General features: G+C 39.6%; 1 pseudogene; it reads right to left on the bottom strand.

Moving 5' to 3' along the window:
- Positions 1 to 794: 794 nt before the first annotated feature.
- Positions 795 to 1,651, bottom strand: LOC140624185 (small ribosomal subunit protein uS5 pseudogene; annotated as a pseudogene).
- Between the last annotated feature and the right edge of the window lie 18,208 nt (positions 1,652 to 19,859).

Raw genomic sequence — 19,859 nt, 5'->3', positions numbered from 1 at the left:
TTTGAGATACTGATTTCAACTCCTTTGGATGTATGCCCAGGAATGAGATTGCTAGATCACACTATAGTTCAATTTTTAATTTTTTGAGAAACTGCCAAACTATTTTCTGTCATGGCTGTACCAATTTGCATTCCCACCAACCCTGTGCAAGGGTTCTTATGTCTCCACATCCTTGCCAACACTTGCTATTTCTTGTCTTGATGATAGTCATTCTAGCAGGTATGAGGTAATATTTTATTGTGATTTTGACTTGCATTTCCTTGGTGATTAGTGATGTTGAGCTCCTCTGCATATACCTATTGGTCATTTGTATGGTCTTTTCTGGAAAAATGTCTATTTTGGTTCTTTGTCCATTTTTAATTGGATTATTTGCTTTTATGCTATTGAGTTGTATGAGTTCCTTGCTTATTTTGGATAGTAATCCTTTCTCAGATATATAATTTGTAAAAATTTTCTGAAGGTTGCCTTTTATTTTTTTTTAAGATTTTATTTATTTGAGAGAGAGAGCAAGCTAGAGTGAGGGAGAGAGCATGAGTGAGGGGGAGGGGCAGAGGAAGAGGGAGAAGCAGAATTCCTACAGAGCAGGGAGCCCAACTCGGGGCTCCATACCAGGACCCTGAGATCATGACCTGAGCCGACAGTAGATGCTTAACTGACTGAGCCACCCAGTTGCCCCTAAAAGTTGCCATTTCAATTTCTTGTTTCCTTTGCTGTGCTGAGGCTGTTTAGTTTGATGTTGTCCCACTTGTTTATTTTAGATTTAGTTGCTTATGTTTTTGCTGTCTTTTTTTTTTTTTTAACAAGCTTTAATTCACTTTTATTTTTCTTGTATAAAACTATGTGGTAGCCACAGCTGGAGCCTGGGTCCTCCGCACGGAGACTCTGGTGTGGGTCTTTACAAGATGATCAGTGAATTCCTGATAGGGAGACTTGGTGAACACAGTTTCTTCCCAGAGATCAGGGGTGAGATAGCTGTAGGTCTTGGAGATGCATCAAAAGTAGCCTTGGCAAAGTTCCCCAGGGTGGCAGTGCAGCCCCTGGGGGAAGTGTAGCAGTCGTCAATACCAGCCATCATCAGTAGCTTCTTGGGCACAGGGGCAGAGACAATGCCAGGGCCTCTGGGGGCAGGGATGAGACGCACCAGCACAGAACCACAGCGACCAGTCACCTTGCCTGGGACAGTGTGGGGCTTGCGGATCTTGTTCCCCCAGTAGCCTCGTCGCTCGGGACGATGGAAAGCTTGGCCAGGATGACGGCCCCACGGATGGCGGTGGCTACCTCCTTGGAGCCCTTGACGCCCAGACCCACGTGTCCGTTGTCATCTCCGATGGCAGCAAATGCCTCGAACCTGGTCCGCGGGCCGGCTCGGGTCTGCTTTGGCACGGGCATGATTTTCAAGACCTCATCCTTAAGGGATGATGCCCCCAAGAAGAAGGCAATGACCTCAGATTCCTTGATGGGCAGAGAAAAGAGAGAGATCTCCTCCAGGGACTTGATCTTCATGTCCTTGACTCGGCGGCCAGCCGGGGACGGGGATCCACTCCTTGTCCCCGGCCCGGCCCCGGCCCGACCCCGACCCCGACCCCGACCGCGGCCGGCCTCCCATTCCCGGGCCCCCGGGGCCCCCCGCAGCACCGGCGTCATCTGCCATGTGGTGTTCTCTCGGAGAAGAAGCTGTTTTTGCTGTCTTATCTGAGAAATTATGGCCAAGATTAATGTCAAGGATACATTTTTCTGTTCTCTTCTAGGAGTTTTAAATGGATTCAGGTATTATATTTAAGTCTTTGATCCAGCTCAAGTTAATTTTGGGGAGTGATGTCAGGTAGGGGTCCAGTTTCATTCTTGTACATGTTGCTATCCAGTTTTCCCAACAGCATTATTAAAGAGGATATTCTTTCTCCATTGTGTGTTCTGGGCTCCCTTATCAAAAATTAGTTGACTGTATACATGAGGGCTTATGTATGGGTTTATATTCTGTTCCACTGGTCAGTGCACCCGTGCTTTTGTCAGTGCCATAGTGCTTTGATTAGTTTGTAACTTTGTAATTACGGCTTTGTAATATAGCTTGAAATTAGGAAGTGTGATGACCACAACTCTGTTCTTTCTTTGGATAGCTTTGGATAATCATGGTCTTTTGTGGCTCCATACAAATTTTAGGATAGTTTCTTCTACTGCCATGGAAAAAGCCACTGACATTTTGATAGATTGCATTGAATCTGTAGATGGCTTTGTATAGTATGGACATTTCACAATTAACTCTTCTAATCCAAGAACACAGAATGTCTTTCCATTTACATGTATCTTCAATCTCCTTCATCAATGTCTTACAGCTTTCAGTGTACAGGTCTTTCCCTTTGGTTAGATTCATTCCTGAGTGGGATATTTTTTTTTTGATGCAACTGTAAATGGGATTGTTTGCTTTCTTAATTTCTCTATCAGACAGTTTGTTGTTAACGTATAGAAATGCAACTGATTTCTGTTTGTTGATTTTGTTTATTATTAAGTTCAATAATAGAATATTTCATGATAATTTAATATACAGAGCTGCTATTAAAGTAGTAGGGAGGGATGACTGGGTGCCTCAGTGTCTGCCTTTGGCTCAGGTCATGATCCCAGGGTCCTGGGATCAAGCCCCATGCAGGGCTCTCTGCTCAGTGGGAAGCCTGCTCGTGCTATGCTCGGTCAAATAAATAAATAGAATCTTTAAAGAAAATAAAGTAGTAGGAAAAATGTATATTTTCTAAAATTGTTGATAAAGTCATCTTTTAAAGGTATGTCTGTTTCACACGTTGGAACTTTGCTCCCTCAGTATACTGACAGCTTCTAGAAGGAGTCATGTTGCCTTTCACGGCCCTATACAAATATATAGTGGCAACTAAGTGTTTCTTATTAATGTATAAAATACCACTGCACTCCATGTGAAAACTTCAACGTTTTGGGATCTGATTGCTGTTTATAGGTGGAAAACCATACTTGTTTCATTATTATGTGTATTTATATAAATAAGATCCAATTTCAGAGAAGCACAATAAAGAAGATGACATTAGGCACCTGGGTGGCCCAGTGCTTGAGTGGCTGCCTTTGGCTCAGGGCGAGATCCCGGGGTTCTGGGATCCAGTCCTGCATCCAGCTCGCAGGGAGCCTACTTCTCCCTCTGCCTATGTCTCTCCTCTCTCTGTGTGTCTTTCATGCATGAATAAATAATATTTTTTTAAAAAGCTAACATTTATTGAATGTCTCTGGTCTAAGTTGCTTCCAGAGATAAATGCAGCTCTTCTTCACATCGATTTATGAACTAAGTGTTGCTATGTCCCTGTTTCGTAGATGGAGGAACTGATGTAAGGAGAGGTTAGGTAAACTGTCCAGGAGGACGCAGTACTAAAAATGGTGAGAAGGGATTTGAACACAGTCTGATTTCAGAGCCATACGCTAAGCAAGTAGTTGGCAATTTTTTTTTCTGTAAAGGGCCAGATAGTAAATATTTTAGGCTTTGCAGGCCATACGGTCTCTGTCGCAACTACTCAACTCTGTCGTTTAGTGCAAAGCAGCCATAGATAATATGTAAATGAGTAAGCATGGCTATGTTCCAATAAAACTTTATTTATGGACATTGAAATTTGAATTTCATAAATTCTCATGTGTCACAAATAGTATTTTTCTTTTGATTTCTTTCCAACCACATAAAAATGTAAAAAAATCTTTCTTAGCCGTGGGCCATACAAAAATGGGGAGGGGGTGACTGGTTTTGTCCCACAGGCTGTAGTTTGCTGGCCCCCATTATAAACCACAGAAGTCACTAGGAAAGGAATGGAGAACCACCTAAGAGTCTGCCTAGACCCCATTATTCACGAAGAGAATTGGGACCTTATGAGGAACTGCTAAAGGAAGGATGTGGGATAAACATATAGATAATTCATTGGATGAAATAGCAGCTACATCCTCCCCCAAATTGTTGAGGATGATTGTAAATTTTTTTTTTATGCCTATTATCTATTTTCTGTAGAAAAGACTATTTCTCAGAGAGAGGAACCCTTCTTGGGAATTAGTAAAACCAGGATTGGAGACAAGCGAGTCTGTAAACCATGGGTTGACAAATTGTGAGTGGGCTAAATCTGGCCTGCTGCCTGCTTTTGTACTATCTCTGGGCATATCCCAGCAAGCTAGCACTAAGAGTCATGGAGACCAAGGTTCAGGTGGAAGGCATAGGGGAAATCCTTCCCCATTCCTTTTCCATACCCAACAACTGTCTCCCCAGTCACACCTTGCTACCACTCAAGGTCTGTGCCAATTGTCACCTTCACATTGAAGGTGACACTCTGCTATTGGCAAATGGTAAGCACAAAATGGCAAACTCAGTCTAGTGAGTGACCTGTTCCCTGGGCAACAGCCCAAGTTGAGAAGGCTGCACTAGATCTGGATTTCACTGGGACAGACAGTAAAAATGACCATGGCAGCCACCTACTGTACTACCTGCTGGGCTCCTCCCCATTAGTTTAGTCTTTCATCATCCTGAGAAAGTCTTCTTTAGATAGAAACCAGTCACAGAGCATCCCTACTACTTGCAACACACATTCCAGACAAACTGGGAGAACAGGTCAAGACTTTATTCTCTAGTTATATAAGTACCTGCATTATATTCTTGATCTTGCCTGTTGGCCCAGAAAGTCGAATGTATTTAATATCTGACCCCCCTCAAATGGCTGACCCCTGACCTAGACCATGGGAGGGACTACAGAAACAAAGAGGAAAAGAAGGACTAAGGGGAAGTTGTTTTGAATTAAAAGATGTTAGATTTGGCAACAATTTAGTCCATTCAGGATTTCAGTTCATAGAAGGAAAACAAGTAAAGCTTAAGTAAAATATGTGACTAGAAAGCAATGGGACTGACAATTTTTCTCAACAATCGTGTGTGACAACATGTGATTGTCTTTCAAAATGGCACCCTCAGGAAGCTCTCCATGAAATTTAACAGTGTTGCCATTGCACTAAAACATTTTGGCACTCCTCTTTTAGAATTGCTCTCTGAATTTGCAAGTTGCAAGAGATTATCTCAGAGAGGGGATGTCATGTCAAATTTTAGAATTGAAAGGACATTTGAGATCAGCCTCATTGTTTTATATTCACACACTTCCTTTAACCAAGAATGTAAATTCCCAGTTAACCACCCTTCTTTTTAGTATACTTGTTTAAGTTTGGCTCTCTTCTAAATTAATTCATTATCCTAGGATGAAAGAAATGTTTCTCTCAAGGACAGTGAAAATAATCAACCATATGTTAGAAAGTCATTTTTAAAGAGAAAATACAAAATATTCTGAGTAAAATAAATATTCCTAGCAATGGCCAATAATTTGTTTGGCTGTATAAATTTTGGCAGATTTTCCTTAAAAATCACGCTGTTCTATGACCAAGCAAAGTGCCTTGAATTCCTTAATATTAGAAATATTAGAAAGTTTTTGGACCTTATTAATTTTTTTCTAAGATTTTATTTATTTATTCATGAGAGACAGAGAGAGAGGCAGAGACCCAGGCAGAGGGAGAAGCAGGCTCCCTGCGGGGAGCCCGATGTGGGACTCGATCCCGGGACCCCGGGGTCACACTAGAAGCCAAAGACAGACAAACAACCACTGAGCCACTCAGGCGTCCCTGGACCTTAATAACTTTTAATTACAAAATAATTGAGTCTAATCCATATTTTCTCTGAGTATTCTGCATTGCCAAATAAAATAGGTGTTTTATGATAAACATAAGTATTTGTCTGGATCGTATGTCAGATTGATTTTTAATATAGATGCACAAAGAGGAAATGTCACCATGATCACCCATATTATTTTAGCAATAATTTTTCTCAGTAGAAGATAAAGACTTACTTCTTTTTCCCCCCACCACCAGGATGGTAGCTAGATTTTTTTTTTTTTTTTCACGGAGATGTGCCACAGAGAGCAACCAAATATAACAACTCTCTTTCACAACCATGTGGAAGCAACTTGCTTCCTGCCATTTCTCCCTCTTGTGATATTCCGAAGTGAAAATGAAATACAGATACTATCAAACTGTGGCTATGACAGATGAAAAAAAAAAGATACTTCTGTTTTACTGAAGTGCATTTGTTTTCCTCCTCCATTCTACAGGAAGCATCACAAACCCACAGAGTCCCTGGGAGATGGATTTCACTGAGAGGCAGAAATGCTAACTTTGCTCAAAGATGTGTAAATGCCACGTGCCCAGATGGTCCTTTTGCCTATTCATAGGAAGAGGCTCAGAAACACACATGCATCTTTCTTGGTCAGTCATAACAGATTTGTTCTAAATAAGCCACACTGTTTTGCAAGATGGCGGGGAACTGTCAGGCTGTATTTTAAGCACAAATGTTTCTGCCAGACAGACCCAGCGTATACCATGTGCTTCAGGAACACACACACATGCGGCATTGATCTGAGGACAGACTTCCGACCTCGTGTTGTCATTTCGCGGCTCGGATCAGTAAGTCCAAGTTGCATTTCCTGAGTTGACCTTCAATTTACTCAAGGATGTCATGGCAATGATCAAATATATGGATGGAGAAAGAGAAGTAGGTAGCTGGAGAGATGGACAGACAGTCCTTGTCCTTTGCATGATAATGTCCCTTGGCCAAATCAGAGTCTCCAGATTGCCCCTGAAGGGGTCATTGCTCTTTTCTGGAGTGGGCGGTGGAATCTAGTTGTCCCTTATCTAATTTATTTTTAGTACTCCTCCTCCCCCCCCATTAAGAAACACTCTTTACTAATGTTTTAATATAAGTAGAACTTAATAAGCAACTATTTATACTTGACATTTTGTGTTACCAGGTGGATTATGGTTCTTAGAAATGTACAATTTTAAGTAGATACTCTACCGTAGAAAACTTTAGTTAACAGAGATTTATTTGAAAAGATAGAAGCAATGATTTGTTATAAAAAGTATCTTTCAAAAAAAAAAGTATCTTTCAACGATTAACAGTAATTTTGAGCAGTGGGGAACCAGGGTACTTATTTCGCTGAATTGGTGACCAGATGGGAGAGAGCCCGGGGACTTCTACCTTCAGGTACCGTGAGGCTGCCTGGGGACTCCCTCCAGGTTTGCCCTGCCAGGCATCGTGAGGCGGATGGGCTGGCTGAAGGCACGTCACAGGAAGACGAGACGGCAGGTCAGGAGTGAGTGCAAGTGGGCATTGCACTGGGGAGGAGGGAAAGGCTCGTTGCTCGGTGCAGTTAATAATTACTTAACTAACTAATTAATTAATTAACTCGTTCCTTATATCCCATCTTAGTCTGAACAGAATTAGCAGGAGCTGACAAAGATACATCACCATCGGACTTGAGGGTAAATAAGAGAAGAAGATGAACTAGGGGAAGAGAGGGTAAAACAAAGTCCAAAGTAAAGATTGTGCCCAAGATTGCTCTAAGAATTTTGTCAGCTCCATCTTGCAATTTTCACTTCATGCCTTCTAGCAGCCAGACCAGAGAAACAAGATCAGCTGCAAGTTTCTTGGTTTCCAACAGGTAAAAAGACACTGACTGCTTGGGTTAATTCCAGGTGTTTCTGATACGAAGTCTCAAAATTTTCTCCTGGTCCTCATAAGAGGACCCCGCAATGTAATAAGCAATGTCTGACAGCATGCCGGTGGTAAAAACCAGTTTTGTTAGATTTTCTAAAAAATAAACATTCTCAAATTTAATAGAGGGATAACCCTACAGTACAGTTCAGGAAAAGCAATTCTACTCCAAACTTCAATGTCTCATTATTTAGAAAGAAACTTAAGAGGGATCCCTGGGTGGCGCAGCGGTTTGGCGCCTGCCTTTGGCCCAGGGCGTGATCCTGGAGACCCAGGATCGAATCCCACATCGGACTCCCGGTGCATGGAGCCTGCTTCTCCCTCTGCCTATGTCTCTGCCTCTCTCTCTCTCTCTCTGTGACTATCATAAATAAATAAAAATTTTAAAAAAATTAAAAAAAAAAAGAAACTTAAGTGTCTGGACGAATGGATGAACGCACATGTTTTAGACAATTCCCATAAATATTATTTCTATGACCTATGACCAAGTTTCTATTATTTTCTAACAAAAGACTGAAGTTTGGATATTCTGTTTGTAATTAAAGGCGGATTTATATGCAATTGACATCAAGCAAAGATAGAGGAAGGGTTCAACACCTTTCATAAACTTAGGTGATAGCAGATAGAACATTCCCCACACATACTTGAATAAATACCATTTACTGTCGTGGCCCAGATTTTCACTAGCAAACAGCATCACAAGGACAAATGTCCATTTGGAACTTCAGTTTCAAAAATAACCTTAACATGTTTTGACTGTTTCAAAGAAAATGTACAATATGACCAATGAAACCATTTCTATTATGTCCCTGCAATTGACATGGTAGGATGAAAACCCAGGAATGAAAATTTGGAAATGTTGAGTATACAGGGCAGAAATTAAAATATGACATCTTAATAAATTATTTTAAAACCAATCAGGAAATTCAGCAGTATATTTGCAGCCTGTAATGCTAATATCAAGCCAGGCCTAAGGCATTTCCTGGGGGATTAATGACCAGAGGGAATTAATGGTCCTTGGCTTCACCTCAGGCCATCCACTTTCCCAGCCGGTCATTAATCCTAAGAAATGTCTTGAGCCTCAATCATTACAGCTTAATTGAGATGTCATGAAAAGGGTTAAAGAAGTTTTGACTACTTTACTACATGAATACCAGCAGTGAAATGCATTTAGAATCCCTGTTTAAAAGACATGTAATTGCCTCGGATTCTTTATATTATCATAACTCTTCAAAATTGATTGGTTTTAGGTTTATGGAAAAATATGCAAATTTACAGAGGATATGACACACATTTCTCATCGTGGGAATAAAAGTAGTTCACACAGAATTCATTTGATTGAGTTTGATTACTGAACAAAATCTAATTATTTTAGATACACGATCAGACTTTTCTGGAGATGCATATTGCAGGAAAGAAGTATTTGGCACGTTGATTGTTTGTCAGTGCGAATGTGTCATGTTAAACAATGCTTACTCAGGGGGTCCAGCATTTCTAGGAAGCATTGCTACCAAGAACTACACTCAAAGAAGCACAGATCAGGAACTACTTATTCAAAGTAAACAAAGCGAGAAAAAAGGCCTCCTTTCTTGCTTACTGGGGCTGAGCCTACAGTTAGCTCCTGTGGAGTACAGGGGAAGACCAGCAACTCTGTCTCAGTATTTGGAACTCTTATTTCCTAAACAAGGACTCAAATCAACTTACAAGGATGCTTCACTTACATACAATTTGGTGACAAAACAAGGACAGATAAAGGACAGATAATGAGAGTAGCCAATCAGAGTAAAACAACAATTAGAAAGAATCCCAATAGGGAACCACTTTTTGAGCCAAATGGGCTTCCCTCTGTAGAAAGAGAAGGGGAGGAGACACCTGGGTGGCTCAGTGGTTGAGCATCTGCCTTCAGCCGAAGGCGTGATCCCAGGGTCCTGGGATCCAGTCCTACGTCGGGCTCCCTGCATGGAGCCTGCTTCTCCCTCTGCTTGTGTCTCTGCCTCTCTCTGTGTCTCTCATGAATAAATACATAGAAACTTTAAAAAAAAAAAAAAAGAAGAAGAAGGTGAGGAATCACTAGAACCAGATCTTAAATACACATCTGATTGTACTCCCTGTAGCTATGATCCTGGCTGCCTACCAATCCAGGGGTCAGCTGGAGGGTGGGGGCAACTGTAAAATTCTGATCATTAATGACCAAGTCTCACCCAACAGGCTGTGTCCAGATTTCAGTAGTTTGCAAATGTTTTCACGTCTTCCATTTTGGGACCATGGCATACCCATTTTGCAAGGAACGGATATGTTCATTCTGCTATATCCTTGAACATGAGAGTGGTGATGGTGATGTGTGTGTATTTTTTTTGTGTGTGTGAGTGTGTGATCAAAGGACTACTGAACACTGGTTTTTCAAATTACTCTCCACAAATCACCTCTTGTAGTGGGTCTAAGTAATACAGCTATTTGCCTACTCACTCTTGGGAGTATCTGTTTTCAGTAACACCATTTGGGAAGTTTTCAGAATTTTAAATATATGTAGTTGGATATGAGTGGGATTTTTAAAATTATTATTATTATTATTATAGCCTTTAAACTACTAACTTGGACCTAAAGCTACAGACAAAGAAATTCTATGTGTCCCCTGTTCTGAAGAGAGCTGGCAATAGTAGAGGCTAGCCCACTCTCCCTCAGAGATTAATATTTATTGGCCTATGGGCTAATTTTGATATCTCCATCCAACTGTTAGTACCCAAATTCCATACCAGACTATTAAAAAATAAAAGGTAGGAAAAAAAAAAAGCAGAGGAAGATTCAGGGAGATCTGGGTCATCAGGAATGTTGTGATCCCCACAAGTCTAAGCCAGAGAAAGACTATCCAAGGGAATCATCACCATACAGATCAAAGATCCCTGCTAGGCTGCATTTCACTTCGTCTGACATCTGCTTGGTCAGTGAACTTGCTGATCCACTCTGAGCCTGAACAAAAGCAAAGAAAACCGGGGAGAAGGTGGTGGCACACACAGAAAAATCTTACCACTGAGGTGTGGTAAGAATGTAGAAGCTTCTTTTTGGGCTAAGGGATGCTTTGAAGGAGCCAGGCTTCAGCTGCCCTGGTAGTGTCCAGGCCATGAGGGAGTTTACCTAAGATTGTGGGGTGATATGCTGATGGCAGGTGCACACACTTCCACACACTTGGGTGGAACCAGCTGGTGATGTGAGATATGAAAGCTTTGGCTTAGATAGAAGACGAGAATTCTCTACTGGTCAAGATTGGACCTTGAATACATGAAAAGGACAAGGAAACAATGGGATCTTTCCAGACTGCTTAACTAATGTGAAGAGAGATTCAACAATATTTCATACTTCTACCTCGGAGTTTAACAGATCTGTTACTCACATAATAGATCAAGGTACGCCTCATGATGGCCTCTCCTTGTGTTCTAGACACCTATCCCTCTGTAACTCGTCAAGTCATTGGTTCTTTTATTAACAGAACAATGAGATTGTGGAATCAGAAAGCCAGACAATTTATTAAAAGATTTGTCTCATATCCTTTGTCTAGAAGAGTCAGTTGGTGGTCTTTATTTAATCCTTAGCACATTTACCAGTATAGAGAAAATCCAGGAGTAGAATTAATTTTAGCTATAAGAAATGAAATTATCAAAGGCATTAATTATTAATATTATTAGTTATTAATTATTGAAGTCATTAATCTTGATCTTTCAGGTGCTCAAGCTAGAACGTTAGTCATTTTTAAATATTCTTTCTTCTGTCATTCTTCATATCCAATATATCAATAAATCCTATGATTGCATAATCTAACCACTTTTTTCTTGACTTTGTTGTTATCATTCTGGTCTAAACCACTGGTATTTCTCTCTTGGATTTCTGCAAGAGATACTAACTGGTCTCCCTGCTTTTACTTTTGCCCTCCTGCAGTGTATTTCCATCCAGCAGCCAGAGCAGTCAAGAAAACCTAGTTAGATCCTGACACTTCTCTTGTTAGAATTCTCTCGTGTCTTTTTATTACATCCAAAGTAAAGGCCAAAGTCCTTACAATGGCCTTCAAAATCCTACAGGATTTGTATACTTGTCTCCCAATTTCTCTGACATGACTCCTATGACTCCCTCCTTGCAGTGACCTCCTGCTCCAATGCTACGTATTCTGAAAACAATAAGATCTAATATTTATCTAGCACCTACTAGATACATCCTGAGTACTTACCTGATACCATACAGCTAGTAAGTGGCAGAGGTGAGAGTTTTGTCTCAGGCAGACTGAGCCCAGAGCCTCAATATGCTGAATCTTGACACCATATTGCCACCCCGTAGGTATCTGTGAGGATGGTGTGTCTCTAAATAGTCAGCATTTCATCACGATTAAAATAGGATTTTGGAGTTAAGTGGAACAAGGTTCATACCCTGGTCCTTCCTCTCCTTAGCAATGTGACCTTAGCAAATTAGTTAACTTCCCTGTACTTCAATTTCCTTATCTGAGAAATGAGGATAAGAATTCCCTTACAGGATTATTGCAAGGGTTAAGTAAGCATACAAAAAATATATTCCCGTGCAATCCAAGACAAAGAGTATGTGTTCGAAGAATTTTAAATTATCATTATATGTATTTAAATATATATTTCCAAAGAAAATTAATTTTCTTATCCACCAGGCTCTTACAATGCTTCAAATTTAGACATTTGAGAATCCATATTAAAATGGCTTATGCTCATATTAAAGATTTGTAGACAGTTGAATGCATCTACCACATTGTCAAACTGAAGGTCAGAAAAGAGGAGTGGTTATTTTATTTGTAACTCTTCAAAGGCTGTTCAAGACTACAAACTCCTTATTTTACTCATTCAGACTTTTTTTCCCTACAATAATAGTTTAGGGATGCCTAGGGGCTCAGGGCATGGTCCAAGGGTCCCAGGATCGAGTCCCATGTCAGGCTCCCTGCATAGAGCCTGCTTCTCCCTCTGCCTATGTCTCTGCCTCTCTCTGTGTGTGTCTCTCATGAATAAATAAATAAAATCTTTAAAATTAATAAATAAAATAATAGTTTACATTAAAGCTGACAAACATATGCTAACGTTTTATCTAGATGCAAATTAAAGGTGACAAGTTATAATCTGGAATACCATAAAGTTTATAATGGAAGCGGCAACAGAGCCTCAAATGGAGCATTACAAACCCAAATCTATGTTTTCTTTTTTTATTGTTTTTTTTAAAGATGTTATTTATTTATTTATGAGAGACACACAGAGAGAGGCAGAGACACAGGCAGAGGGAAAAGCAGGCTCCATGCAGGGAGCCCAAACGTGGGACTCGATCCCGGGGGCTCCACGATCACGCCCTGAGTCGAAGACTGGTGCTCAACCACTGAGCTAGCCAGGTGTCCCCTATGTTTTCCTTAGAAAAGAAAAAGTGGTTACCGTGGCTACACAGGAGGCTAGCGTGGGTCTCTGCATCTGAATATTATGATTACAGCTCAACATTTGTCATGTTAGAATCAATGGGAACTAGTTTACCCTCATAAAGCATGATCTTTAAGTGATTGGAATAGGTTTTGGGGTTTTTTTGGAAGAGCCTCTTTAATTTTCATATTATATCAATACTAGAGTTTTTTCAGTTGGTGTTTGTTGCACTAGCTTGCCAAAAAGACCAATTTCAGATTTGTAGGTGGTCCTTTGCACACCTTGAAATCTCTATAGACCTTGAACACATTGTGGGTCCTCAGTAATACTTGTGGATTAATTAGTTGGCTCATTAATTAGTGATACAATGGTGTACAGAAATGTTAGTGTTTCTGTCTCTAAATGTCTAATATTCCCACACACACACCTGTCCCACTGTTTTAAGTCCTCAACATATATTTACATGAAAGCCTTCAGAAGTAGACAGTAATATTATTTCAATTTTATCACTCATTTTTGAAAAATTTACTTCATTTTTCAAAAGGAGCTATGAAGATAGAGGGGAAGTGGGTGACATTTCTATATCACATGGTCAATATATGTCTAGGCTGAGATTTGAATCTTGAAAGTCAGACACCAGAGACCACCCCCAACGACTGCATCATGACGGCAAAGCACCACAGAAACACATGTGTTGTGGCCAAACATCAGGGCCGATATGTACTTTGACAAATATGTCCCTAAGCATCTACCAATACCGCTAATGCCTGCTGTCACAAATACGGGGCTCAGGGTGGTGATGCCTCTTGATCCTTTGCTTTGTGTCAACACTGCCCCTATGTCTGTGCCCCACATGACCCCCTCTACTGGACTATTTTTATATTCCTTCCCGTCCCCAACAATTCCCGGAAATCTCTTTAGCATTAAAGCTGCCTCTTCATTTTATCACATGACTTGATGAAATCGGAGTATTATAACTTTTTGTTTCCTTCACTGTCCTTTGTGAAAGTGTAGTTACATAGGATTATATCTTTATACAGTTATCAAATTATATTTACTAAATACCAGTATTACTTATAGCTATTATTCAAATCTTTAAGGATTTGAAGGGATTATCCAACTCTCTGAAGGGCCTGAAATCCCATTTGTTTAAAATGTAGCAATGGGATATATTTCCATAGCACCATTCTTTGAGAGCTCTATAACTCGCGCCCATGATCCTTAAAATATCCCTGCTTAGTATGACTAGCAATATTTACTTTCGCTTCTGTACAACAGAGATAATGAGGCAAAGAAAGTAAAATTTCCTTTCTTATATAGGTTGCTCCCACTGTTCCAATGTAGAGCGTGCCTATTAAACCTTCGTAAGCTGAACGGTGTGAAGGGAAGAAGCAATTATTGTTAATTTATATGGAAAAATTTTGAGCATTCCCAGACCCAAAAAATAACTTCTCTTAGGTTTTTCTGATACCTTCAGATACATCTCACTCACAGATGCACAAAACAAATTGAGATAAAGCACAGATGCCCCCAGACACAGTTTAAAGCTACGGTGGCTTGCAGCTGAGACACTGAGTGCAGTCCTGGGAAGGAGCTTGGCAGGGCCATTGTCACTGCTCACGGTGTGTATTGTCTCTCTAAAGCAGTATCTCTATTTTCACTTTTTGCCTTTATTTTCTTAAAGTAAGAATCCTCTTTGGGTTTCTTTTGGTTAGCAAAACTAGATATTAATGTAGATCTTTCTTAAAAGCAAAGTGGTGTAACACGAACTGCCAAATAGCAGAGGATGCCTGAAGTTACTTGTGTTCTTAAACTCAAACCATTCATTTTATTATGAAGCAATTAAAAAATATATCATCATTAGGAATAGAAAATGTTGACTGATATTTTAGAGAGTTACAGAAAGAATAGTATCACCTCTAAGACATCTGCTCCATAGCTATCTGCAGACAGAAGAGTGGAGATTCCTAGGGGCAATGGCCCCATAAACAGGACCAACCTGACTGTGGTGACTTAGAAGGTCCACCCCTTTTCCCTAGTGACATAAGCAGTTTGATTAACATCCTCCATTTCTATAGAATAATAATGGCTGATTGTCTGGCTTTAGGCTTGTTGATGGGAGCTTTTTAAAGCCAGCTTTATACTGGCACAGACTTAAATGTCATCTTTACTAAAGCAGTCTTCTGATCCCTTTCCTGGTGGTCTATTGCATTTACTCTTAACAAGGGCTAAAATGGGTAAGATCAATAGAACTTTCCTTAGAAACTACTCCATTTAGCACAGCATCTCTTAAATGACAAAACAGCTGGTTGAAAAGTGAAAAACCCCTACTCTCAATCAACTGTTTTATTTTTTTTAAGATTTTGTTTATTTATTTATTCATGAGACACAGAGACACAGGCAGAGGGAGAAGCTGGCTTCCTGAGGGGAGCCCGATGTAGGACTCGATACCAAGACCTCAGGATCATACCCTGAGCCAAAGGCAGGTGCTCAGTGTCTGAGCCACCCAGACATCTCAATCAACTGTTTTATTTAGGTGATTTCAAATAACTAGTTGTGTGGGTTGATTAACAATTTTCTTCGACAAATTAAGTGGAAGTATAAATAGAATGAAGTATTAGCTCAAGTTGGGTTTAGAATTTTTTGATTAGGAACATACATTGTATTGTAATTTGAGCAAGTCCTCTAGTCATCTACTTGGTCTCAAGTGCTCCCACATGAATAGTTGGGTTCCATTTGCTTAGTTGGTACAACAAATTTTGCAGTTTTAGTTTTCGATTTGCAATTTTATTCTTCTCCACTCATTGCAGTTGGCCAGATTGCTCTTGGTATTTTATCTTCTTTTTTTTTTTTAATTTTTATTTATTTATGATAGTCACAGAGAGAGAGAGAGAGGCAGAAACATAGGCAGAGGGAGAAGCAGGCTCCATGCACCGGGAGCCCGACGTGGGATTCGGTCCAGGGTCTCCATGATCACGCCCTGGGCCAAAGGCAGGGGCCAAATCGCTGCATGCGCCGCCGAGGGATCCCTTATCTTCTTAATTCTTTCTTTTTTTCACTTCTTATGATTGGGAATATTTTCATATGCTTAATTTTCCAGTGTATTCACAGGAAGCTTTAATAGAGATTAAGGTTTTGTTGTCATTCTTGTTGTTTTTACTGGCATCACTGTGCAAACTTGATGGGTTCTTTTTTCTGTATTCTATATTACTTAGCTGCAAATCAGCTGATAAAGCAGATGTTTGATGTTAGTGGTTTTTAAAAAGCAATTCTCACTTAAAGGAGTGTTGTATTTTATTTTTAATTTTTAAAAAGATTTATTTACCCATTTGAGGTAGGGAGGAGAGGAGCAGAAGGAGAGAATCTTCAAGGAGATTTCCTTCCCATTGAGTGTGGAGCCCAACTCAGGGCTCTATCCCACAACTCATGAGATCATGACTGACTTGAAACCAAAAGACAGACACCTAAGACTGAGCCACCCACATGCTCCAGAAGTGTTTTTTTTTTTAATATAAAATGAAAAAAAAAAAGGAATAAGATATTTATCCCTTTCTAACATTTCTCAATAATAGCCTTTTTTTCTATGGAAATTTATATATTAAAGTTTATTGCTTTAGATAATATTGTTCCTTCATTATTTTAACAAGGATGAATTTGATGGATCAGAGTGCTTAATTCTGATAGGTAAGCATATTAGTTTGTCTGTTTCTGTTGTTCAAAGAAAGTCCTCCTGAACCATTCTTTAATTCAACAATCCTGCAAGTTCGTTGAATATGTTTAAGTGCACAAACATTTTGCAGTTTATTTTGGCTTATTATTACTTTGTAATTTAATTAAAGGAAAAATAAATAAATAACATAATTCAAATAAAATATGTTTGGTTCTTAAGTAATTTTTGTGCCAAAATTTAAGGTTCTTTTCAAAATAGGGCGACAATCTCAATTAAATTATTTATCAGATCACTTAACAATGAAATAGCCGGGAGAAATTATATTTACATGTTTTTAAAGGCACATATTAAATTGTGAGTTTCTTTAGCAGCAAGGTGGTACACAATGGCATATCCATGAGTCACCACAATGACAAAATCATGGAATTTATATCTTCCCTCCTTGCAAGTAGCAAAATTTGCTAGTCTGAAATGTACTAGTTTAACTTAAACACCATATACCACCTATATACATTAATTTGGACTCTAACCATAAGTACCTAAATCTCCCAAGGCATGCAAAATCTAACAATCAGTAGAAAAAACTCACAGAGGTCAACAAGCTTGAGTTCTAGTTAGCATTCTTAGAGCAAGACAAGAATGTACCATAATTTTATTTAGTTATTAAAATTTAATCACTTGAGAATAAGACATTCCTATGGCAAAGGATTAGTGTTGGATGTAATCACTAATTGTTTTCTATATGAACAGGGGTATAAATATGCTACTTATACAGCTGATTGGAACATTTAAAGCTATGACAATGCCATCTCCTTATCCTTATGTAACAAGGAGAAGCCTATCACAATCTTCCAAACTTGAAGGGAAATTCAGTGACAGTTCACATTGCTTTTTCCCCTTGTAAATTATTTTACTTAAAATTGAAAACCAGAATGACAGCTCAAGCCAACCAATATATTAACCCTTTGTACTAAACCAAAAACTAACAAAATATCTTCTACTTATTTTTTTTTATTTTTTACTTTTAAGGATCTTATTTATTTGAGAGAGAATGAGTGAGTAAGTGAGAAAACACAAGCAGGGGGAGCAGCAGACGCAGAGGGAGAAGCAGACTTCTCACTAAGCAGGAAGCCCGATGCAGGGCTCAATCCCAGGACCCCAGGATCTTTCCTGAGGTGAAGGCAGACACTTATCTGACCGAACCACTTAGGCACCCAAAATGGCTTCCACTTAAATACACATAAGATTTCATATCTACCCACAGAACTCCTGGTCAAGAAGCTATGGGAATTAACTTCTGCAGAAAATTGCTTTTTTCTCCTCAACTTGCAGTTCTCTGTGTTCACATGAAGGTGAGGTAACAAATGTAAAACCAAATGTGGAACAAATGGTAAAACCCCAGGTGGCTAGAACATGGACATTCTGTTCTACAGGGGTTCATTCAACAATAATTCAGCCTTAACATTTCAACATCAATAAATGAGGTTACCAAAATTCTACAGACAACATTATGAGGTTTCTTTTTTTGTTGTTATTTAGGTTCCAGGAAAATCTATGACAAAGATACAAAGTGATATACAATATAAATTACTGCTGATACTAACGAATATTTACAAACCTTTCAAAATTCTTGACACTAGAATTTTATAAAAAGAAACAGTAAGTCCAATCCTATCTATTTGTTGTGTTTAGTTGAGTTTGAGTGTGGTGCTGTTCTAAGGGCTTTACAGAAGTTAGGCTGAGAACACAGGACTTGACTCCCTTTTAGAGGAACGTCTTGTTTCCCAGGAGTTTAGAGAGTCTTCCTGCCCAAAGGAAATTGCCTCAACCAAGTAGAGCACTTATATACAATTTTTTCTTCTCTTATATGCAATTTTTTCTGAGTATAAAATTAGTAACTACTGTTACCATTTTGGAAGATGCTTTCTTCTTTCTTCTTCATTCTTTTTCACTCTCCTGTTTTCTTCTTTTTCCTTCTTCCCAGCCACCGATTTTCCCTCTTTTCCTCTTCTTTTACATCTCTACATATAATGTTCTCTTGTTAACTTCCTGAAGCATTTACAAAATTTTGTTTACATGTTTTGTTTTGATTTTGGAGGGCATATTTTTAAATGTGGCATAATAGTCTGTCAAGTAATTAGTTTACTTTGTTCCAGATACTAGAACCATCTCTCAGTAGCAATTGCACTTTGTGATCTTGGGGTGCATATCAGTGACAGACAAAATGCTGCATTAAGAATCTTCAGGGATTTTTGTGATCACATGATGATTGCTGGACCGTGGGAATTAGGCTATGGAGAGCTCCTAGCTCATTCTCAACTAATGGGGATGCCATGGCTATATTTTAGAAATGAGGGATCCCTGGGTGGCGCAGCGGTTTAGTGCCTGCCTTTGGCCCAGGGCGCGATCCTGGAGACCCGGGATCGAATCCCACATCAGGCTCCCGGTGCATGGAGCCTGCTTCTCCCTCTGCCTGTGTCTCTGCCTCTCTCTCTCTCTCTGTGACTATCATAAAAAAAAAAAAAAAAAAAAAAAAAAAAAGGTTAGAAATGAACCCAATGACTTTTGGGACATTGCATCTACCTGTTTGAAAAAGGTTGGGAGTGTCTTTGAACAACGAAGAATTTTGTTGAGTCAAAGAATAATGTGGTTTCTGTCATTATACTGAAGTCAAATTTGGATAGAAGAGTGTGCATAGATAATGAGTAGCCATGTTTGGCCATAATGATTATTACACTACTGTCTTTTAGCTTTAAGCTCATACATCTGTATTGTGTTTTTTTGACACTGAGGTTGAACTCGTGTATATTTTGCCAGTTGGTCTCCATGATATTTTGTAAGAAGAGGCCCTAGAGAGAATCCCGAAGGCTGAATGAATTCAAAAGGACTTGGGCTTTCCTGTTTGCACCCAAATCCAGTCAGGTGATAGCTCTTTATCCTGGCAATGACAACTGATCCCACAAGTAGCCGTTCACTGCAGCCTGCAATTTTTCTGTGCTATTTAAAACCAGCCTCAGTACATTCCTTTCAGAAAACTCAGAATCAGCCAGACCGCGCTTCAGCCTCAGAAGTCCGAGTCCCCGCTCTGCAGGCTCTCCTCTGGGCCTCTGAGCTTCATTGACCCCCTTTGCTCCCCTAACCTTGGTTTAACACACAAAGTGTCCTCCTCCTCTTGCCTTTTTCAATAGCCAGTTGGCAGTTCTGTCTCATTTTC

This window comes from Canis lupus, chromosome 34, assembly GCF_048164855.1.
Source record: "Canis lupus baileyi chromosome 34, mCanLup2.hap1, whole genome shotgun sequence".
Taxonomy (NCBI): Eukaryota; Metazoa; Chordata; class Mammalia; order Carnivora; family Canidae; genus Canis; species Canis lupus.
The sequence above is the reverse complement of the archived record's forward strand: the minus strand, read 5'-3'. Positions and strand labels throughout refer to the sequence as shown.